General features: G+C 43.6%; 1 protein-coding gene across 3 annotated transcripts in view; it reads right to left on the bottom strand.

The window, feature by feature from the left end:
• The window catches only part of PAPLN (papilin, proteoglycan like sulfated glycoprotein), a 61,624-nt gene extending 39,692 nt beyond the window's left edge, over positions 1 to 21,932 (bottom strand). For 2 of the 3 annotated variants that reach the window (XM_069949750.1, XM_069949749.1), the window contains exon 1: positions 21,500 to 21,932. The gene's annotated coding sequence lies outside the window, so the exon portion shown is untranslated. The remainder of the gene's footprint in view (positions 1 to 21,499) is intronic. The other variant, XM_069949751.1, reaches the window with a different exon arrangement.
• Between the last annotated feature and the right edge of the window lie 338 nt (positions 21,933 to 22,270).

Genomic DNA, 22,270 nt, shown 5'->3' with positions numbered 1-22,270 from the left:
TGTTATCCAGGAAGTGAAGCCTCGATGCAGTAGTAAGTGCAGGGAAAAAAAGCACTTTATAAGCATTTCCCCTAATCAGTGTATATTGGTGATTTGTATAACTTTTGGAGAGCAATACATTACTTTAATAAAAGTTTCCACAGGACTTCTCCTTTAAGCATTTAATATAGGAACAGATCTCTACCAACACCTGATGGAAAGTACACTGCTTCCTCTCATGAATTTAATTCAACAACATGAAGAACATGAAACCAACATCGTATCTAATCCCCAACAATCTCCACTATTTGTTGTTTTAGGTTTCTGTCAGATCTGGGCAATGAGCATGGAAATCACAATGGCGGGAAGTGTGCGGCCTTTCATCTCGGTTATTGTTAGCTACGACGTTACGTACACACAGCTCACTCTTTAGTTATTCTTTGACATTTTGTTTGGCCTATTAAAATAATTGAGAACTATGACAAATCCTTTCTCCAGGGCATTTACAGTAAGTGCAGGCAACATCAAAGCGGGAAAAAAAAAAGCACTTTAAAGTTTATTCCAAGGAGTCAGATGGATATTTTCTTAAAATTTCAAAGAACTACTATTGAGAGGTCTGTAGATGTAGATATCATCCTATAGATGTATATGTTTAGCTTCACTTTTAACCTTACCTGTGATACCTGCTAACTGTTCATACTATTATGGTTACTGTGTCATTTACTATACAAAATAGATGGAAATGATCCCCTCGGAGATGTATTATTATGTAAAGTAATGCTCATGGTAATTGTGGGATAGGTAACAATAAATACAAGCTTTCCAATTATAGGTCTACTTACATCATCCTTCTATTACTAGACGGTGTTTGCATCTGTTTTAGAGTCTGTAGGGTGAGACCTTACTGGGTTGGGTGCCACCTTGTTAAAAATACTGGGAGACCCTGCTGGAACTCAACAAATTGTATGGCACATCCTAGTGATCCACCATAAAATATTTGGCGTGAAGCATACCACATGACCGTACACTTTCCCCAGCTAAAGCTATAGATTGGTGGGTGTCTGAATACTTGGACCCTGACCTATCAAAAGCTCAACTCAAATGTACATTTTTTTTTAACAATGTCAGGACATGGGTTAATCCTATCTGCCCAGGAATCAACTCCACACCACTGCATCCCCGCTTACTTCCAAGGCAGCAGTACAGAGCTGAATCAGCTCGGCATCACTAGGTCTCCCACAAAGCTTAGAAGTCTCCAGGGAAAATCCAAGCTCTGGAGAGATGCGCGAGCTCAGGGGGAGAGGGGAGTGAAAGAACATACTTAGTGTCCCAACTACTAAAGTGCATCACACACAGTGGTGGTCGGGAATCTAGGCAATGAGCTGACTATACAGGGAAAGAAACGGGGCAGACTTCAGAAGAAAGCAATTTTGCTAATGCAAAGCACTTGCAAAATTCCTGAGGAAGCCGCTGGGCGGCGGAACACGCGGGGTGACTTTTGCCTATCTGACCCGCTCCCTACTTCTAAGGACTGTATATGGTGATCGTTTTCATTTTTCTACCTAATATCTGAACCACTTTCTGTGATGCTATATGCCATAGGGACTCTGCTTAGGCAGCTTTGTTATACTTTAATATTATTCATACGGTCCGGGGTCAGTGTGGTTGTATAGACCTTGCTGGTACGCCGGCAGGTCTCATGTTGACATTTTAAGTGTTTTTAATGTAGGGTAGTGTTTGGGGTTTGTCTCCCTTATTGCTTTACCCCTGCATAGTTTATGTGATGATATTTTTTGTATTGGTATAATAAAGTATTTTTGTGATGTGCTACCTCTTTGTGCATATGCTTAGCCATGTATATAGACATGGGGTATACATGACTACAACCCAACATATCAAGTGTTAAGTGACTTGATACTTTTTATTGCAAAAGTATGCCTTGAAGAGGATGTACCATCAGGGGAAGCCTGTGCCACGGTCCGTTTCTTGAACCGCGGCCCGGTTCCTGTGTGCGGCGCTGTTCTATCCACGGGTACAGGGCTTGGGCTGAAGCACAGGAGGCGGCCTGTCCCCAGTGGGAGGGAATTCCCTCCCCTCGATGACGCGGCTCCTTTAGAATCAATGGAGCTGCGTCATAGAGGGCTGGTGGATTCCTCCCACTGGGGACGGGCCGGCCTGCCTCCAGTGCTTCAACTCCAGCACGGTACCAGTTTATAGAGCGGCGCCGTACACAGGAACTGAGCCACGGTTCAAAAAAATGGACCGCGGCACAGGCTTCCCGCCGTTCTGTGGGTCACATTAAAGATGATGTACCTGATGGTACATCCTCTTTAAAGCAAATGTACCACTAGGTACATTGCTTTGTATTTTATACATGAATCGACTGGCACCAGTGTGGGGATGCCGATGCCGCGGCCCTTGTTTTGAACCGCCGCCCGTTCCCGCACACAGTGCCGGTTTATTCCCGAGCACCGGCCGCGCATAAAGCACTGGGGATGGGCCCACCATTCCCTGGTATGCCAATCTCCCCTCCTCTCTGTGATTGTAATAAGCCACGTCACAGAGAGAAGGGGGTTTTGTCACACTGGGGGCCAGTGCTTCATGGCCGGCCGATGCTTGGTAACAGATTGCCACCATGCACGGAAACCGAACAGCAGTTCAAAATAAGGACTGGCATCCCCACACCGGCGCCAGTCTATTCATGTAAAAAAACAAACAAAAAAAACACAGCAAGCGATATACCTAGTGCTACATTCACTTTAAGCAGAAGGTGTAACTTGTATAGAAGCAGAAAAGTGTATACTGTAAAAGTGACACCTCTAGAGAAAATACTCTGTGATAGAGCACACCATGTAACCATGTATTCTCTCCATTAAATTTATACAGACAGAACATCCATAAGTAATTGCAGCCATAGAGAAGTACAGTAAAGTCTCATATAAGTCTACAGTCCTTGTATTATCGTACGGAAATAGGCATGAGCCCCTTGTTATTATTAGGTCGATTTATACTATTATTTATATAACGCTTATCCAACAAGAGAACATTTCGCCCATAAAACCTGAAAATACATCCTAATAAAACAGGTTTTATAGCTGAATTATGCTTTCCGCGCCATCATCATTGGCAGGCCTTGTTAACGTCTTTAGAGGTCTACAAGGTTTCAACTTGTCCATTATATCATGTAAACATATAACCTTGCTGGGATGTCAGTCGGATTGTAACTACACTAATAGCAGTGCCGGCCGCTCAGCAGTGATGCCATCCGGCTACTAACAACTCTCCGGCTCTAACATCCGCAACTCGTCCTTCCTGGAGTAAGGATTCCACCCACCACCAGGAATATGCCGAGACTCTGAACAAGAACATTCTAGTAAAAAAGTGCAAACGTTCAGCCAAATATCACTTTCAATTCTGACATTTTAGGTTTCGATTATACTTTGATAATTTTGCTACAAACCCGGAATTACATATTAACTAAGCACAAAGCCTGGGAACCTACGTGTAGGCGATGGAGAGAGACGGTTCACATGAATGTGAGATGTTATCACTATACGTATTGACAGGTTAAACTTATTTTCATGGGAAACATGTTACGAATGGTTCGTTCTGTATCCCGGCCGAGCTTGGTCTAGTCCATGTCAGATGCAGCTGGCCATACTTTTGGATATATGTTATAACATGTACTGCGGGATAGACTATTGACAGTAGGAGAAAGCCAAAACATAACCAGCAACTGGCTTAGTAGGTCTTAGTGATCAGTGGGGTCCATTTATGGAATATTCTAGCAATATTTTATCAATGTCTTTCCAAGGACATACCCTTTAAGATTAAAGGGGTACACCGTCCAAGCTGAATTTGTGTGCAGCTCTGCCGTCCAAAGTGGGAGGCCACAGCACAGCTGCGTTCCAGCACCGCCATTGTGCGCCATGTTGTTTACTGCAGTGGGCAGCTATTGTTCCTCCTCCTCAGGCACACCGCTTAGGTGCCATACAGTGTAGAGCCGTACTCTTCCTTATTGCGAGAGTATGGAACAATAGAGTATGGAACAATAGACGCCCACTGCATCCGACATAACGGCACACAATGGCGGTGCTGAAACGCGGCTATGCCGTGGCCTCACACTTCTGACAGCAGAGCTGAACACAAAGTAAGCTTGGCCGGAGCACCCCTTTAATGCAGTGCCCAAGAATAATGTAAATCACATGACCAGTATCATCCTTCATATCCACCAATTTACAGCTGAAAGTCCTGGCACAACTGTTGGTTTGATGACCCAGATCATTAGTCAGGTCCTTCTTTATCTAGTGTCTACTATGTTGGCTATGGTGTCAGAAAGTGTAAACCGAGGAACAGGCATGGGTCAGGATACACAGAGAATCAGAATTGCAGAAAGGCACATTTGTCAGGTATGCAGGAAGGCAACAATGCACAGACAAGAAAGGACAGGCTGGTCCTTTAAATCCACAGCGTGCCACCATGCATTCTAGTGGACAAAGGTGGCACAGAAGCTCTAGATGGGAGAAGGAAGCAGCCGCTGAAGGGACGAAACAGGATGGAAAGCAGCAGAGGAGTGGACAGGGCAGCGGTGGAGAGTAGGAGCGAGAGCCAGGAGGCGCCACAAGAGATGAGAATCGAGACACCACCAGGTGCTGCCACCCAGTAGTGTTACACCTATGTATACTTGTACTTGCAATTTAAAAATCCTCCATAAAAAACAAATATGGATGCAAGAAAATGTGAGCATATTACGTATGTGTGAAACCATCCAAAATCTGTGGCTATTGTGTCCCTATTGAAGTACCTGCACTTCATCAACATTGCCAAGGCTGGGGCTGCATGTAGAATTCAGGGGTCAGACTCCTTCCTGACTCTATGGGGCCTATTCCACCGGACGATTATCGTTCGCATAAACGTTAACGATAAACGATCCAAACGGCCGCTATTACGAAAGACCTGAAATCGTTCGCCCATTTACATGAAAAGATAATCGTTACTTATGATCGTTCTTGCAGTCGTCTTGTTGTCACTATTGCGTTCGTCACTACTGCGAACGACCAAACGACTTCTTATTCAATGCGAATGAGCAACGATAAAAATAGGTCCAGGTCTTATTAAACAATCAACGATTTCTCGTTTGGTCGTTGACTGCTATTCAAATAAACGATGATCGTTTAGATTCGAACGATTTAACGATAATCTGAACGATAATTGGCCGGTGGAATAGGGTCCTATATCTGGTAAATCAGAAGAAATCCCCAAATCAACAACCCTTCTTGAGAATCTAGTCACTATAAGGCCGGGTTTACATATGTCCGGCGGTGCGGCGGTGTTTCCCTCCGGCGCAGGAGAAAAGCACCGGAGGGAAACGCATCACTGAACTGATCCCATTCTTTTGAATGGGACAGTTCAGAATATGCAGCGGTGAACTAGTGGTTTTTAATGAAAAGAAGGATAGAAAAACTGATGACGACTGATGCATTTTTGGCATCAGTTGTGGCATCAGTTTTTAGAAAAAAAAAAATGCAACTGATGCAAACTTATATATGTAAACCCAGCCTAACCTGTAAAGTCACTTCAAAAAGTCTCCCTTATACCAGCAACGTTATCATGGAAATGTCCAAACTCAAAAGTAGCAGAATTACTAGTGTACTATACAAACTATATAATATACTTCCCATTATTATAACTTCAAATTTGACTCTTCAGAACATTGAGTCCAACAAACTTATCAGAACAAAAACAGCTTATACAATAGACTACCGACCATAAGAGAAGAAATTATAACATTAAACTCTAATTTCTGGTGCGGGTATAAAATAGCCATCGCTACTAACACTCTCCACAGAATCACAGTTACTGGAATATTTGGCGAAAAAGCAGCGTAATACAGGTATAAGGCCATCTTAACTAACCAATAAAAGTAAACTCTATTCAGCACCATAAACTAGACCCCATCTGTTTATTTGTTATTTTACGTTATTTACTTACCAGTTAGTACTTCGGTTACTGGTTTACCTTCTGCCGCCGTCCTTTTTTTGAACTGCCACCCAGTTCCCATGCACGACACCGGTCTATTCCCGAGCACCGGCCAGGTGTGAGGCACTAGGAGCAGGTCCGCCAGCCCCAGCGTGACGATCTCCCCTCTGTAAGCCACGACATGGGAACTGGGCGGCAGTTCAAAAAAAGGATGCCTCAGGTACACCCCCATCCTCAGGTACACCGCCATCCCCAGGGACACCGCCATCCCCAGGGACACCGCCATCCCCAGGGACACCGCCATCCCCAGGGACACCGCCATCCTCAGGGACACCCCCATCCTCGGGGACACCCCCATCCTCGGGGACACCCCCATCCTCGGGGACACCCCCATCCTCAGGTAGGGCCACAGCATCTCAATAAAGTCAATATCGGGAATCCGACTTGGCAATTCCAAATCTTAACTTTTGTGACCAGTCTCCTCGGCTTGGGTCCCGGGCTGCTGCCCCGGCCTTCTCCTGTGTAATGGTCTCATACACCTTTACAGTCTTTGCTCCATCTATGAGGACAAGGTGTACAGACCCTGAGGCAGCAAAGCAGCCAAAAAACCTCAATGCTCCCTCGACCATGTTTCAGTGTTCATGTGGCTCATTCTTTTTCCTCCAAATAGTCCTATTTCATCTCATCCATCCATAACATTGAGGTTGCACACACAATGCACAGCCGCATGCTGACAAAACTGCCCCGGCATGTGGATGAATTTGTGCACCCATTGCAGTGCAGGTTTGGTTTAGTTGAGCACAGCCATGACGCATTGTGCAGTATCCAGATACACTTCATCACGCAGGACATGGGTCACATTAGGTTTTTGTGGACAGCAGTGGCTTTCTCCTCTGTGTCCTTCCACAACCACCAGTCTCCAGTCTTAGTGGTTTCCCAATGATGCCCATTAAGAAGTTTTTGCAGTTTGTACGTCTTTTTCTGATACTCATTGGTTCTCGCTCACAGCATATTTCGGGGATTGTTTATTGCGCTTTTGGAGTCATCTTAACAGGATGCCCACTCCTACACAGGTTAAGGCTCCGTGCACACGGAGCAAAAGTGGCGGAATTCTGCGGCGGAGAACATGCTTATTGTTCAACGCCAAGAGAGGAGGCGCACGAGCCTCCCATAGATTGTCATTATGAGAGGGAGGCTGTGTTCTCACCTTTGTTGAGTGTTTACACACACACACAATATTACATATACATATATATATATATATATATATATATATATATATATATATATATATATACATACATACCAGGGCTTTGCCATGTGATCAGCATTACCAGGCTTCATCAGATTCAAAACTACAACTCCCATCATGCCTGGACAGCCAAAGCTTTAGCTGGAGAGCCAAGGTTCCCTACACCTAAATTAGACTATAATTCTGTGAACACAAAACTGAGAATGTGAGAACACAGCCCAAACAACAGTCTCCCATCATAGACAATGGCCCAAATTTGTCACAGATCGCAACCAATTCCAGCTCAGCTTTGAGTTCTCACAATGATTTGTTGCCATTTGTCCAAGATTTATAAATTGAGTGATTGATGTCCATTCACATCTTCAGACCTGTCCAGAGCAGGAGAGGTTTTCTATAGGGATTTGCTGCTGCTCTGGACAGTTCCTGACATGGACAGAGGTGGCAGCAGAGAGCAATGTGTCAACCTGGAACGAACACACCACTTCTTGCAGGACATACAGCAGCTGAAAAGTACTGGAAGACTATTTTTTTTTTAAACAAAGTTTGTTTATCTGTATAACTTTCTGACACCAGTTGATTTCTCTAGAGTACCCCTTTAAGCTTACTGAAGCTTCTATGGGCTAGCAACTTGTAAAGCCGTCCATGTATCCCCCCCTTCGGTGCTGACATCTTATAACTCAGCTCTCCCACACATAGCACCGGATGAAGCATCGCATGGCTGCACGACTAATAGCATTCCCCTTATAAACAGCCAAGTATCACAGTATATGGAAGGAACCTGATATTAGTAGAGATACAGGGGGTGAGGCGGAATCACGTATTACAAGGCTGGAGTCAATTACAACCTTCTGGGTTTTTGTTTGTTTTTAGTTTTTTTCCCCTCATTTTTATGACTAAAAAAAAAAAAAAAAAAAAAACACAAAAACAATACACAATGTACCAGGCAAGGTCTCGCCATGGCGAACATTATGTTCACATCTGTGACCCTAAAATACATTGATTTAATAAAAAGCACAATCGTCCATTCTGATTCCTTCACGTCGCAGCCCGGCCCTCTCACTCATTACTATAGAGCATAAAAACCCCTCTCTCTTATAGAACAATCATTGTTTTTGTTCTTAAAATTACTTCCAAATGTAATCCCTGAATACAGAGCGTTACTGGGAGGGTAGCGGGATTTATACGCTTTTCCTTCTGTCGCCTTCAGCTGAGAAAATGGTCATAAGGATGAGGCCTCATATATGTATGCCTATGACAGCGCCATTATTATACAGCTCTGTATACAGAAGAGAGCTCCATCCATAGGGCAACTGAAAAGGCCTCCTTCCATACTTATTATCTATTCCGGGCTCCTTCCCCCAGTTCTGAGCTGCTGCTGAAGATACAAAAATCTGTGTGTGAGCTTTTCTCTCTGTCTCCCCCTCCTCCCCCAGCTGATGTAAACAAGTCGACGGCAGGCTTTATCTGCAACTTTGTAGCTTCTTTGTAATGCTGGGAGAGTTAATCTTAGGTCAAGTTGCTGATGAACTCACTGTGATTATCCCTCCCAGCATTAAAAAAAATTGCTAAAAAGTTGCAGATAAAGCCTGCCAGGGACTTGATTACATCAGCTATCTCAGAAGAGAGGGGGGGGGGAAAGAGTGTGAGACAAAGAGAAAAGCTAACACACAGATTTTTGTGTCTTCATCAGAAAGCAGCAGCTGAGAACTGGGGGAAGGAGACTGAATAGATAATAACAAGTATGCAAGGAATGGTTAGCTTCACTATGGGCAGCAACATATCAAAAGTCATGTATGAGTGGAATACACCTTTAAGAACAAGCAAGGCTGGGTTCACACTACGTTTTTGAAATCCATTTTATTCATTCGTTTCTTGTAAAAAATTGATGCATTTTTCCATTGACTTCCATTATCAAAAAAAAGATCAAACGCATCCTTTTTTCAATGTACACAAAACTAAGGTCAGCTATGTTAAAAAAAAAAAAAAAAAAAGATGCGTTTTCATCCGTTTTTTTTATTTTTTTATAAAAGGAAGAACGCATCAAAAGGGATGAAAAAAAATGGATTGCAAAAACGTAGTGTGAACTCAGCCTAAAGCTAAGGAAACTGTCTGAATTATAGTTTCATGCCCCATGGTATTACACAACATATTAGCTGGTGCACATAGTTCTCGGTTTTAGCTCCTCATGGCCGAGCAGCCAATATTTCATCCATATTTTGTGCAAAGTTCTCAAAGACGCCACAACATCAAGAAGTGATCTCAGATATTGTTTGTGTAGATCCCACAGGGACATGGTAAATGTCTTACCTACCCTACAAATACAGGAGGCTGGCTGCTGTCCAGGTGTGTGAACAGGTCAGAGAGAAGGAAAAGGAGTTTCTGATTTATCCACAATTATTTAACCAAATACAGTGGTTTAGAATTGTCTCAGTTTCTACCGATATTTTACATAAATTGTGAATTATCTGCTCAAAAAACACTTTTTCTTCTTTGTTTCCAAGCCTCGAAAACCTCTTTAGTGGCCATGACTTCCACTAGCAAAATCAGCTGTTTGTCCAGGGGTATGAGGTGTATGGAGCAAGACAAACACTTGGGGGGGCTAAAAATTGTTCTCCTTATAATTATTTAAAAAAAAAACAAAAAAAAAAAAAACTTTCCAGCAACTGGGATTCCAAAAAAACCAGAAGATGTTTCCACAACATCTTACCAACTTTCAAAATGGGAACGCTCACTTCCACCAATGACGGCCATTCATCCTGGTCTCATTACAGTAAATCAATGGAAAGCCATATTATTGCCATCACCATATTCCACGGACGTTGTGTAACTAGAGATGAGCGAGCCGGGCCGAGGTTCGGGTTTGTACGAACCATCGGCTTTTGGATACCACTGTATCCCTGTTTTCCAGGCAGGACTTGGGCTGTCTCCACCTTCCCCACCAATCGGGAAGATAGCGTAAAGCCAATGGTTCAGGTTCCTACAAACCCAAACCTTAGGCCAGCTCGCTCATCTCTAGTCATAACATTATTTAGCAGCCATGAAAAATATAGGGGCAATTATGGGGCAAAAACATAATCTATCACTGTTGCTCAGACTGTATCGTTTATTTTGTGTAAACCATAACCCTTTCCCGATAAGCCATCTCCCTTATCAGGTCACACACCTGGTCTGAAACACATAAGAAATTTGGTGAAGGTTGTGCAAACTTTTTGCAGCAATTTGAGCAAGAAGAGTAAATTTTCCCCATAGTGTCCCTATTGCTGACGAGAGTTCAACTGCCTCGCCGAACCGTTCAGGTTTGTCAACGCTCTCTGAACGCAAACGCTTGGCATTTGACTCCAGCCGAGCATTTGGGTTCGGAGAACGTTGCTAAACGTGAACAGTTCGGCAAAACACTATTGGAGACCAATCAACCCACAGAAATCTTTTCCAGTAATCTTTTGAATTTCTCAAATAAAATTTGGCAAACTTGAAAGACCACGGTTCCTCGCACACAATACTAACTTCATGTAAAAATGTTAACATACAGCATAGAATGTTCCAAAGGTTAATATAAAAAAACAACAACATGCATACATTGGAATAACCAAAAACAAAAAGAGCAAACTCCGTAGCTAAATACTGTAGACACCCGCGACCTAATAGAAGGTCTCCAGGCCAGTAAGACAACACCACTACATTAATACAATAGTTCTTTAGATATATTAAAGTAGCACTCCAGCTATATTTAGTATTCCATAAAGGGCCTTAGCCTGGTTCCCGCCATGATTAGCCATGGCCGAAACCGGGTAAATAATGGGGAAGCAGAGCCGTGTGGCAAGTAATTTTAAGCAGGTTTGCGTAATAAAGACAGAGTTGTCATATAAGTAGAGATGAGTGAACCTCGAGCACGCTTGGGTTGGTCCAACGCCAAATATTCAGCATTTGATTACCGGGGGATGAAGAAGTTGGATGCAGTTCTAAGGGGGTCCTGGAAAACATGGAAACAGTCATAATCTTTATCTATGTTTTCCAGGCAGCCCTAGGGCTGCATCCAACTTCTTCATCCCCGGTATTTAAATGCTGAGCATTCGGGTGAACCGGGAGAGTGCTTGAGGCGTGCTCATCTCTAAATATAAGACAATTATAAAGAAACTAAAACAGATTAAAGACAGGATCTTGCAAACTGCTCTGGACACATCCTGACATAGACAGAGGTGGCAGCAGAGAGCACTGTGTCAGACTGGAAAGATTACACTACTTCCTGCAGGACATACAGCAGCTAATAAGTGCTGGAACATTGGAGATTTGAAATAGAAGTAAATTACAAACCTAAATACGTTTGACACAAGGTAATTGGAAAGAAAAATAAAAAGTCGCTGGAGTACCCCTTTAATTTTCAACACCATTTATTCCAATTCACCTACATATGTTTATGGCTTGTTAGTCATCATCAGTGAAAACTGGTATAATCACAGATGGGTGTAGCATGGGATATCTGCTTTGCAATATAGGATATGCAAATAACATCAAAGTCCCCAACCATCACCATACAACAAAGAGATATTATAGAGATAAAGCCACTCATCCTGGCACGAGTAAAAAGACTGCGCTCAAACAAGCATAGTCACTGGCCAAAAACACACAGATCCAAAAACACATAAGGATTCTGTTGACTTGACACAGAGCAATGTTTGTTCAACCAAGTTTAGTCCAATATTTTCTCTGAAGCTATTTGGTTTTTAGAAGATTAAAGGGGATTCCTACCATATACATCTATTGGGTAGTCCAGGTGGTAAAGCAGCCAGGGGCCCGTGTAACCAGTGTTCATAAGCTCCCTACTTCTTCTTGCACAATTCCTCTATAACAAACAAACATGATCTATTTAAAGGAGAAGTCCAGCAAACATGGTGATGTCACTTCCTGGATAACATGGCGATGTCACTTCCTGGATAACATGGTGATGTCACGACCCGACTCCCAGAGCTGTGCTGGCTGTGGCTGCTGGAGAGAATGATGGCAGGGGGGCACTGAGAGACACAGGGTACTGGAGGGAAACTGAGCATCCTCCTGCCATCATCCTCTCCAGCAGCCACAGCCCGCACAGCTCTGGGAGTCGTGACATCACCATGTTATCCAGGAAGTGACATCACCATGTTATCCAGGAAGTGAAGCCTTGATGCAGTAGTAAGTGCAGGAAAAAAAAGCACTTTATAAGAATTTCCCGTAATAAGTGTATATTGGGGACTTTTGGGGGACAATACAACACTAAAATTAAAAACTTTGCCGCACTTCTCCTTTAATCATGGGCAAAATTTTAGCCCTTTTTTTTTTTTTTTAATAAAAACTGGAAGATTTTTAGCCCAAATTAGTCTCCTCTCATTGGTTGGTTTAGTTTTTGATATTTAAGAGTAGATCCTAAAGAAAAGACACCTATAAGTATTTCTTATCTTTACTGGAACTAGTTTTAACGTCGCTCATGTGAGCATTGTTCCAACATGTTGAAAGACAACGATCAGCCAACATCGTGCATGCCGGCAGATTATGGCCTCTTAAAGGGGTTCTCCAGCGCTACAAAAACATGGCCGCCTTCCTCTAGAGGCAGCACTGCGCTCTTATGCCCAGTTTGGATGCTGGTTTTGGAACTCAGTTCCATTGAAGTGAATGGAGCCCAATTGTAAACCGCACCTGACCTGGAGACAAGAGCGGTGCTGTCTCTGGAAGAAAGTGGCCATGTTTTTGTAGCGCTGGATAACCTCTTTAACATGAGCCATTACACCGAGTGATAATTGGCTGGTAATTATTTGGGGTAATAGGCCTTAAGAGTACAAACACACACAACGTATACGCAGCAGATACGATGGTGCAGATATGATGGGGTCTTCAGTTATTTAGATCTAATCTGCTGCGTATCACAGCAGAAAATATGCTGCATATACGGTGTGTGTGTTTGTACCCTAAGGCTATGTTTGAATTAAATCTGACAAGTTCTAGTGGCATAGGTTGGCAAGCCAGTCTGTACGGCACAGCATTGCCCCTCTGGATCAAACATAGTCAGGAAGTGACTGTTCAGTCCATTTCTAAACCTGTGCTGTTTTTTGTGGAACAAGAAAATCACTAAAACCTATGACTTATTGCTGCACGGGAGCCTGTGACCTTTGGGGGCCCATGGCGATCTTTTTGAACATACACTTGGGTGGGTCTGGCAGATAGGTGGGCCACCTTGGCTGAACGGCCGGTATATAGAAGAATTCATTTCTTCCCAGTTGCAGAATGCGATCTAAGAAACGTCCGCGGTTTAACGTGAACCTCGATTAATTAAAAAGGAGATGACCGCAGCTGTGATAATCTATTCTCCTAAGAAAACAAACGCCGTCCCTTGTTTGTCTGAGTTATAAACATTCAGCTTCCCGGATCGTGATGAATCGTGAGAGCAAATTATTTTATGCTTGTTGAGAGTAGAATTATCTGATCAGCAGGAACACAGGATACATAATGGTATAATAATACAATATGATAGGAAAAAAATTGTAAAAAAATTTTATTACACAGAGTCACTTATACTATCAAATAGGTTTGCAAGCCCTGCCCCTGTAGTTGGAGCGAATATCCTTCTTTTCCGAATATATCCAGTATTAGCTCCGCCTACAGGGGCAGGGCTAGAATAAATATGTAATTACAGCCCGCCCATGAAAGACACCTGCCCCGCCCACCTGACGACATCACCTGTGATCATGTTCAGCGCAAGGTACAAAAAACAGATACTGAACGTGACATCACAGAAAGTAAAGTAAACTCAGGCGGAGCTAGAAATAAATAATGAAAGTGTATATACAACATACAACACCCACAGAAGTCAATGCAATGCTATTTAATTGAAAAGTCCCGGACAATTCCTTTAAATTGACTAAAATGATGTTGACGCCTCAGTGCTGCCCCCGGTCTGGCTTGCGGTTCTATTGTATGTTTATTTATTTTGTAACCGCTCTAGTTTGTTCATTATCCTCCAGCCAGAGGAACACAGAACGTCCGACGTCCCGGCTAGACTGTTTGTCATCCAGACATGTTGCCAAGTAGGGTACGCCAATATATCTGTCCTCTTGGAGTAAATAGGATTATGTCTATCAAACTAGATTTATTTATTTTAATCCCAGTTCAGTTTCAGAGTCCCCGACTTCTTCTATGTAGATCAGGGAGTCAGTTTAAATAGAAATCTAGAATTTTAGGGTGGAACCTATGGAGTTCTATGGACTGATTTCTGTGCCCAATGGGTGGGTTACAATGGATTGGACAGGGCATCCGGGATCTGAACTGACCTGTGGTCTAATGAAGAGCTTAGGTTTTGGTTGCATTGTGGGATTTAAAGAGACAGTAAATGTGTCCGTAAACATTTTTGTGTGTTTCCATAATGAGAACTTATTATTTGGCCATGGTGGTTAAAGGGGTTTTCCAGTGCTACATAAACATGGCCACTTCCTTCCAGAGACAGCACCACTCTTGTCTCCAGCTTAGGCGGGGTTTGCTGCTCAGTTCCATTGAAGTGAATGGAGCCTAATTGCAAACTGCACCTGAACTGGAGACAAGAGTCGTGCTGTCTCTGAAAGAAAGTGGCCATGTTTTTTGTAGCACTGGATAACCCATTGATAACATGCCTAAAAGAGTCGTTTTACTTCTGGTTGAAACGGAGACCAGGTCAGAATTTGACTGGGGGATCTCTAGCCGATTTGGGGATTCCTATAGAAGATGAGGAACCATATTGATCATGACACCTACATCACCTCCCTGATGCCGTAATCCACCCGGTCCTCTGAATATTATATACTCTTTCCAGAGGAGAAGAATTTATATACAAAAGAAGAAGAAGTGACCAGTGTCGACCCCTGTGCCCCTCCCCCCATATCCAAGCTCTCGTGACCTGAGCAGAATTTAATTTTTATTTTTAGAAACCACAAAATCTCTGAACTAACCCTAAAAAATTGCAGCCATTTATGTGCTTACTCTAAAGGCAAAACTGCCCTGAGGACAAACACGTTGTTTTCTATTCTAACATCTCAACAACATTCAACAAAAAACATGAAAGGCGACGTCTGGGAGATGCTGAGATGTTAGGCACTGGGAGTGATGGTAAATGGTCTTCACAATATAATAATATATGGCGCGGTGAGAGCTTATTCTAACTATACGGACCCATCATCTCAACCGAGTGCTGTAATATATGGCGCAGTGAGAGCCTATTCTAGGTATACAGACCCCTCATCCCCACCGAGTGCTGTAATATATGGCGCAGTGAGAGCCTATTCTAGGTATACAGACCCATCATCCCCACCGAGTGCTGTAATATATGGCGCGGTGAGAGCCTATTCTAGGTATACAGACCCATCATCTCCACCGAGTGCTGTAATATATGGCGCGGTGAGAGCTTATTCTAGGTATACAGACCCATCATCCCCACCGAGTGCTGTAATATATGATGTAGTGAGAGCCTATTCTAGGTATACAGACCCATCATCCCCACCGAGTGCTGTAATATATGATGTAGTGAGAGCCTATTCTAGGTATACAGACCCATCATCCCCACCGAGTGCTGTAATATATGGCGCGGTGAGAGCCTATTCTAACTATACGGACCCATCATCTCCACCGAGTGCTGTAATATATGGCGCGGTGAGAGCTTATTCTAGGTATACAGACCCATCATCCCCACCGAGTGCTGTAATATATGGCGCGGTGAGAGCCTATTCTAGGTATACAGACCCATCATCTCCACCGAGTGCTGTAATATATGATGTAGTGAGAGCCTATTCTAGGTATACAGACCCATCATCCCCACTGAGTGCTGTAATATATGGCGCGGTTAGAGCCTATTCTAGGTATACAGACCCATCATCTCCACCGAGTGCTGTAATATATGATGTAGTGAGAGCCTATTCTAGGTATACAGACCCATCATCTCCACCGACTGCTGTAATATATGGTGCAGTGAGAGCCTATTCTAACTATACGGACCCATCATCTCCACCAAGTGCTGTAACGTAGAGTTTTAAAGTAAGTTTACCGACCGCAAGAACCTTCAGGGCCTTTTACGTGTCATCACCTATTGAAAGCCAGACAAGTGTTGAAAAGCTTTTTAGTCTACAAAAAGGAAGAGAATTTCCTATTATTCTGTCTCTTCCCTCAAAGTTCTCTATAAAAACAACAAGCTAAACTGGATTACATAACACACGTCCATCCGGCCCTCCGTGCTACCATCCAAGCCTAATAACTATGGAGCTCTAAAGGCCCTATTACACCAAGCGATTATCGGCCGTATTCGGTTGATTATCGGCCATTACAGATAATAATCGCTTATTGTAACAGCTACTGCTAAAAGGCAACGAACCGCCAACATGCAAAATGTCAACTGATCCTTGTCTTCAAAGTTAACATTTTTTGAACAATAGCGACGGTCTGCTGGCCGTTGCTCCGTGTAATAGGAGTGGTGGCAGTAGACCGCTATGTCCTAAAGGTGGGGAGCAGAGTGACCCCCATTTTACATAGAAATCCCAAATGCGGAACCTCCACCTGCGAGACATTTACGACATATATTGTCCCTTAAAAGTTAACTACTGCGAATGGACTAGTCATAGGGGGAGATTTATCAAACATGGAGTAAAGTGAAACTGGCTCAGTTGCCTCTAGCAACCAATCAGATTCCACCTTTCATTCCTCACAGAATCTTTGGAAAATGAAAGATGGAATCTGATTGGTTGCTAGGGGCAACTGAGCCAGTTTCACTTCACACCATGTTTGATAAATCTCCCCCTATGACTAGTCCATTCGCAGTAGTTAATTTTTAAGGGACAATATATGTCGTAAATGTCTCGCAGGTGGAGGTTCCGCCTTTGGGATTTCTATGTAATGGAGTACTGATAAGGTACTGCAGACAGGTTACAGGCCTGGCACAGCACTTATTCCTTTTTAGAATTGTTACAGAAATATCTGCGACTGAAACTCAATTCCTTTCATGTAACATGAGTTGTTTTGGCGACAAGCACCTGGTTTTTGTCAGGTTTTCCTTATAAGTGGGAGACTACGCATAAATCTCTGCAACAGATCCGCCGTACTCGTAAGGAGCGCATTAAATCACAGAAACGGGTACAAACTGGACGCTCCTGGAATAAGTGACAAAACAAGGTCGATAGTGGTAGTAAAAAAAAAAAAAAAAAAAAAAAAAAGGTGAAGGTTGCTGCCACTTTTGTGCCGCATGGCCACGCGCAGAGCCCTGCCGCACAGCCACGCGCAGAGCCCTGCCGCACAGCCACGCGCAGAGCAGCGTCCCATAGCATCCATGTTTTCCTGGCAGCCCTAGAGATGTAACCAACTTCTCTTTTCAAATGCAGAGTGTTTGGACAAACCCGAACGTTCAGCAAGTTTGCTGATCACCTCAATAAATAGACCTCTGCTTATTACGTATTTACGGCCTATCCTTTTCATACATCTTGAATGTATAAGATGGGAATGCACGCCACGTGGTTATCTTTTAAAATTGATGGCTTGTCCTCAGGATCAACCCAACAACCCCCTTAAGACATCTCAGTACTGTCAACATAATGGTATCTATCTATATAAAAATTTTTTAAAAACTAGATACTACAGAGAGCTGGACCCTTCGAAAGAATTATCTACAAACTGCACAAAAAAGGTCAAAAATCTTGAGAAACCTAAAACCACAGTAATTTTCTACACAAAGAAAATTGTATAGAACAAAGCCAGCACCTGTCCGTCATCCTCACTGAGAATGTGTAATGTTATACTGGGCCTATAGCATATACTATACTGAGAACAATGCATTGTGTGATGTCAGCAGAGGAGTGAAGCAATGCAAGAGAAAGAAGAGGTATCTGAAATGTGTATAGAATATACTGCAGAGAATATACACAGAAAGGCCATGCTCACACACTGCTGAAATTGAGTGGATGGCCGCCATTTAATGGCAAATAAAATTGCTGTTACTTTAAAACAATGGTCAATGTTTTGAAACAACGGCCATTAAATGACGGCCATCCACTCAATTTCAGCAGTGTGTGAGCATAGACTTTGTGTTTTCCATCCACTCTTGGTTTTGATTGTAAAATACTGAGCAAATATACTGTGTGGGAACATGGCCTTTATATGGATTTCGCAAGTGATCTGCAGCAAAACTTTTGCCATTTACGTCCTGTCCATGGCTGCGCTGCGCTCTACAATGTGTGAGCAAAGCTTAAGGTTCCATTCACACGACTATACACTAAATTTAAAATAAATGGCGGAAAAAAAAATGGCAAAACACAATAAAAACTAGTGGCAGTATCGTGAGTATTTCTGTGGCATTTTTCACCCCAAAACACACAAACCAAAGGCCGATCTGTGTGAAGGAGGCCTTAGGCTTGGTTCTCACTACGTTTTGTGCATCCATCACAGGTATCTGTCTGCATCCCACCAAGAACAGGATACCGATGTAGCAGGTGCCATTCATTTTAATAGCCGAACAGAGACCCCTGTAAAAATGAGCATATACTACCCGGATGGAGGCACAAGTGGTGGTGAGCTAACTGGCTGATCCTGAACTAATTTGACTCCTGGTGGTCAGATAAGTAGGATGCAGCCCTAGCTTACAGTCATAGGCCGTATCCATGTTTTCCTGCCAGCTATAGGGCTGTATCCAACTTCTTCAGCCACCAAATCGGGAGTCAAATGCCGAGCGTTCAGGATCGGCGAAACCTGAAGGTACGCACTTTCTTTAATTACTAGTCACAGGGTCAAACTATTGGTATCCATTTCTCTTTGCCGCATCAGCATAACATTCTCATCAGGAAACCGACAGAAAAATCTGACGTAGAAAACGTGGCGTGGACAGACCTAAAAATTACATGTTACCCAGTAATGGCCGCACAGTTTTACCAGTTTTTTGCAGTGTAGTTTTTGGCTACATGGCAAGACCCTCACCTCCACACCACACTCAGACCCAGACCGATCAAAGCTTTTGACATGTCTCTATAAGGGTGCGTGCACACTACGGAATTCCCGCGTATGACCCGCGGCGGATTCCATCGATCGAACTCACACGCGGCAGCGCGCATCTCCGCCCGTGCCATAGACACTATTCTATGCACGGGCGGATTTCGCATTCGCTGAAAGAAGTGACATGTCAATAATTTCGTCGGAATCCGCCCATGCCATAGACACTATTCTTCGCGCCGCCAGGTGCGGGTACGATCGACGGAATCCGCCGCTGGTCATACGCAGGAATTCCGTAGTGTGCACGCACCCTGACATGTCAAAAGTTTTGGGAAATGAGAAATACACTTACCAGACTGCATCATTCAGCTCCAGCAAGTGAGACTCCTAATTAGATCAGGTGTAAGCGACAACTCTCATACTTAAAGGTGCGTTTACACAGAAAGATTTATCTGACAGATCTTTGAAGCCAAAGCCAGGAACTGACTATAAACAGACAACGGGCCATAAAGGAAAAACCACAAAAAAAATAAAGGAAAATCTGAGGATACTGAAAAGATCAATCAAACAAACATCTATCATGTAGAAAGTAATGTAAAACGACCGTATCGCAGTGGTATGTAGAAGGGAGATCGAGCAAAACAGGACGACACTTGCCTAGGAAAAACTATTGCTTGAAATTCCACTTTGGATTTCTTCTCTGACCCTCTGAGGTCTGGCGAGTGAGAGCACAAGACTTAAGATGTCTCAGATTTTGTAAGTGAGCTATACCATATGTTCACACCTGCAGGTTTTTAATTACAATTAAGGAAAACAGGAATAGATTTGAAGAAATAAAAAACTCCCTGACCTGTCGCCCATTTATGATCTGTTCCTGGCTTTGGCTTCAATAATTACAATATATAATAAAGCAACATGTGAACTCAACCTGCACGCTTATGGGAACGCTTTACTGCCAGACGCATTCATAGAATACATGGCGGAGTGCAGACACCTACAGCGACAGGTGGAATCTAGTATGGGACTCGCTCCGCTAGCAAAGCCTCTATCAGAAACCACATCATACAGATCCGAAATACAGCAGCTCTGTGAATTGGGGAGTGCTCTATCATAAACATACAGAGCACCATGTGACGGAACATTTTATTATATAATATTCAATTTTCTTGTTTAAGCAATCGCTGTCATATAATCTCAAAGGGGTCCTCCGATTAAAACTTACTTGTCCCCTATCCACAGAAGAGATTTACACAGAGATTTCTAAAGCCAAAGCCAGGAACAGACTATAAACAGAGATCCGGTCATAAAGGAAAGACTGAGATTTCTCCTCTTTTCAAATCTATCCCTGGCTTTTGCTTCAAAAATCTGTCAGATAAATCTCTCTGTGTAAAAGCACGGGTCTATTTACACAGAAAGATTATCTGCCAAAGATTTGAAGCCAAAGCCAGGAATGGATTTAAAAAGAGGAGAAATCTCAGGCTTTCCTTTATGAACTGATCTCTGTTTATAGTCTGTTCCTGGCCTTGGCTTCAAATCTTTGTCAGATAATCTTTCTGTGTAAATGGACCCTTATGCCCCTATTCCACAGGTCGTTTAGAGGAGCAAACGAGCGCTCTCAGCGCTCGTTTGCTCCTCGTTTCCCGCTCGCTGCCGCCGCTATTCAACGCGGCTGCAGCGAGCGGGTGAGTGCGGGAGGGGGCTGCCTGGGGGATCGCTGATCGTCCGGGCAGCCCATAGGATATAGCAGCGTCTGCTGCCGATGCTCCTATTCAACGGAGCGACGGCAGCAGATCGCTGCTATATCAGTCGCTTGTTTTTCAACATGTTGAAAAACAAGCGACTGCAACAATCAGCCGACATGAACGATGTCGGCTGATCGTTGCACTCTATTCCACAGGACGATTATCGTCCGTAGCGGCCGATATCGGCCGAATACGAACAATGATCGTTCCGTGGAATAGGGCCTTTACACATGGCAGGGGGTCTGACTTCCATACCTCCCAGATCGGCCCTCAGATCCATTGTTTTGATTTTGACTGAAAGAGTAGTAGATGCTTGAAACAAACTTCCGGCAGAGGTGGTAGGTAAATCTACAATAACAGATTGTAACCTGCCTGGTATATACATATATCTATCCTAAGATAATAAGAAGGGGAATACTAATAGGGCCGACTAGATGGAGCAGGGGGCTTTTCTGCCGACAATATATTTCTAGTGACACCATTGACATACGATATTATACGCATCCTTAAATAATTATATCAGTGACCTATCTGCTTATACCGACTGATAACCTGGTCTGGCACATTGGTATTCTCTCAGTAAGCGTCTTACCTTGGGCCGGCCTGGGGGGCTGAGTAGCAGCTGTTACCTTTCCTCTGATTCCAAACTTCTCCGGCTCCTGTTGCTGCTTAAATCCAAGCGTCCGGCAGTAATAAGAAGTTTCCTTATGTCCCGCGCCAGAGATGTGTGAGGGTTCCCCCTTCCCAGTAAGACGTGCCGTGTACGCAGCTCAGATAGAGGAGGCGGCCGGCTGGCTCCGGGCTTCTTTGGAGAGTGGATTCCACTTTGCAGAAAATAGGTGTTTTCAGCCCCCAGCTGGGTTTTGCCTTTCCCAGCAGCTCACAGGGTTCCTTTCTGGGTGGGACCCACTGCACTAGTTTTATTGTAGCCCTGGGGGAGAAAAAAAAAAAAAGAGAAGAAGAAGAAATCAGAGTGAAACATTAGACAGATGGGACTGGAGGCAGCGCTATAGTGCGGAGCAGACAGGAGAATGAGGAAGTATCTGACTCCACAGAGGAACACGTCCCTCATCCCGAGAAAACAAAGAGACTCCGGCTGGGACCAACTACTGCCCGACTGTGATCCTGAGAGACAACGTGTATAGCAATAGCTTAGCCCAACGCACTATGAGGCCATGTTCACACACAGTATTTATGCTCAGTATTTTGCAACCAAAACCTGGAGTGGATTGAAAGCACAGAAAGGCTATGTTCACACACTGTTGAAATGGCAGTCATTTAATGGCAAATAACGGTCATTATTTCAAAACAATGGCCATTGTTTTAAGATAACAGCAATTATTTCCCATTAAAGGGGTAGTGC

Source organism: Dendropsophus ebraccatus, chromosome 13 (genome assembly GCF_027789765.1).
Source record: "Dendropsophus ebraccatus isolate aDenEbr1 chromosome 13, aDenEbr1.pat, whole genome shotgun sequence".
NCBI classification, from domain to species: Eukaryota; Metazoa; Chordata; class Amphibia; order Anura; family Hylidae; genus Dendropsophus; species Dendropsophus ebraccatus.
Note: the sequence above shows the minus strand (reverse complement) of the source record. Positions and strands in the feature narration are given on the sequence as shown.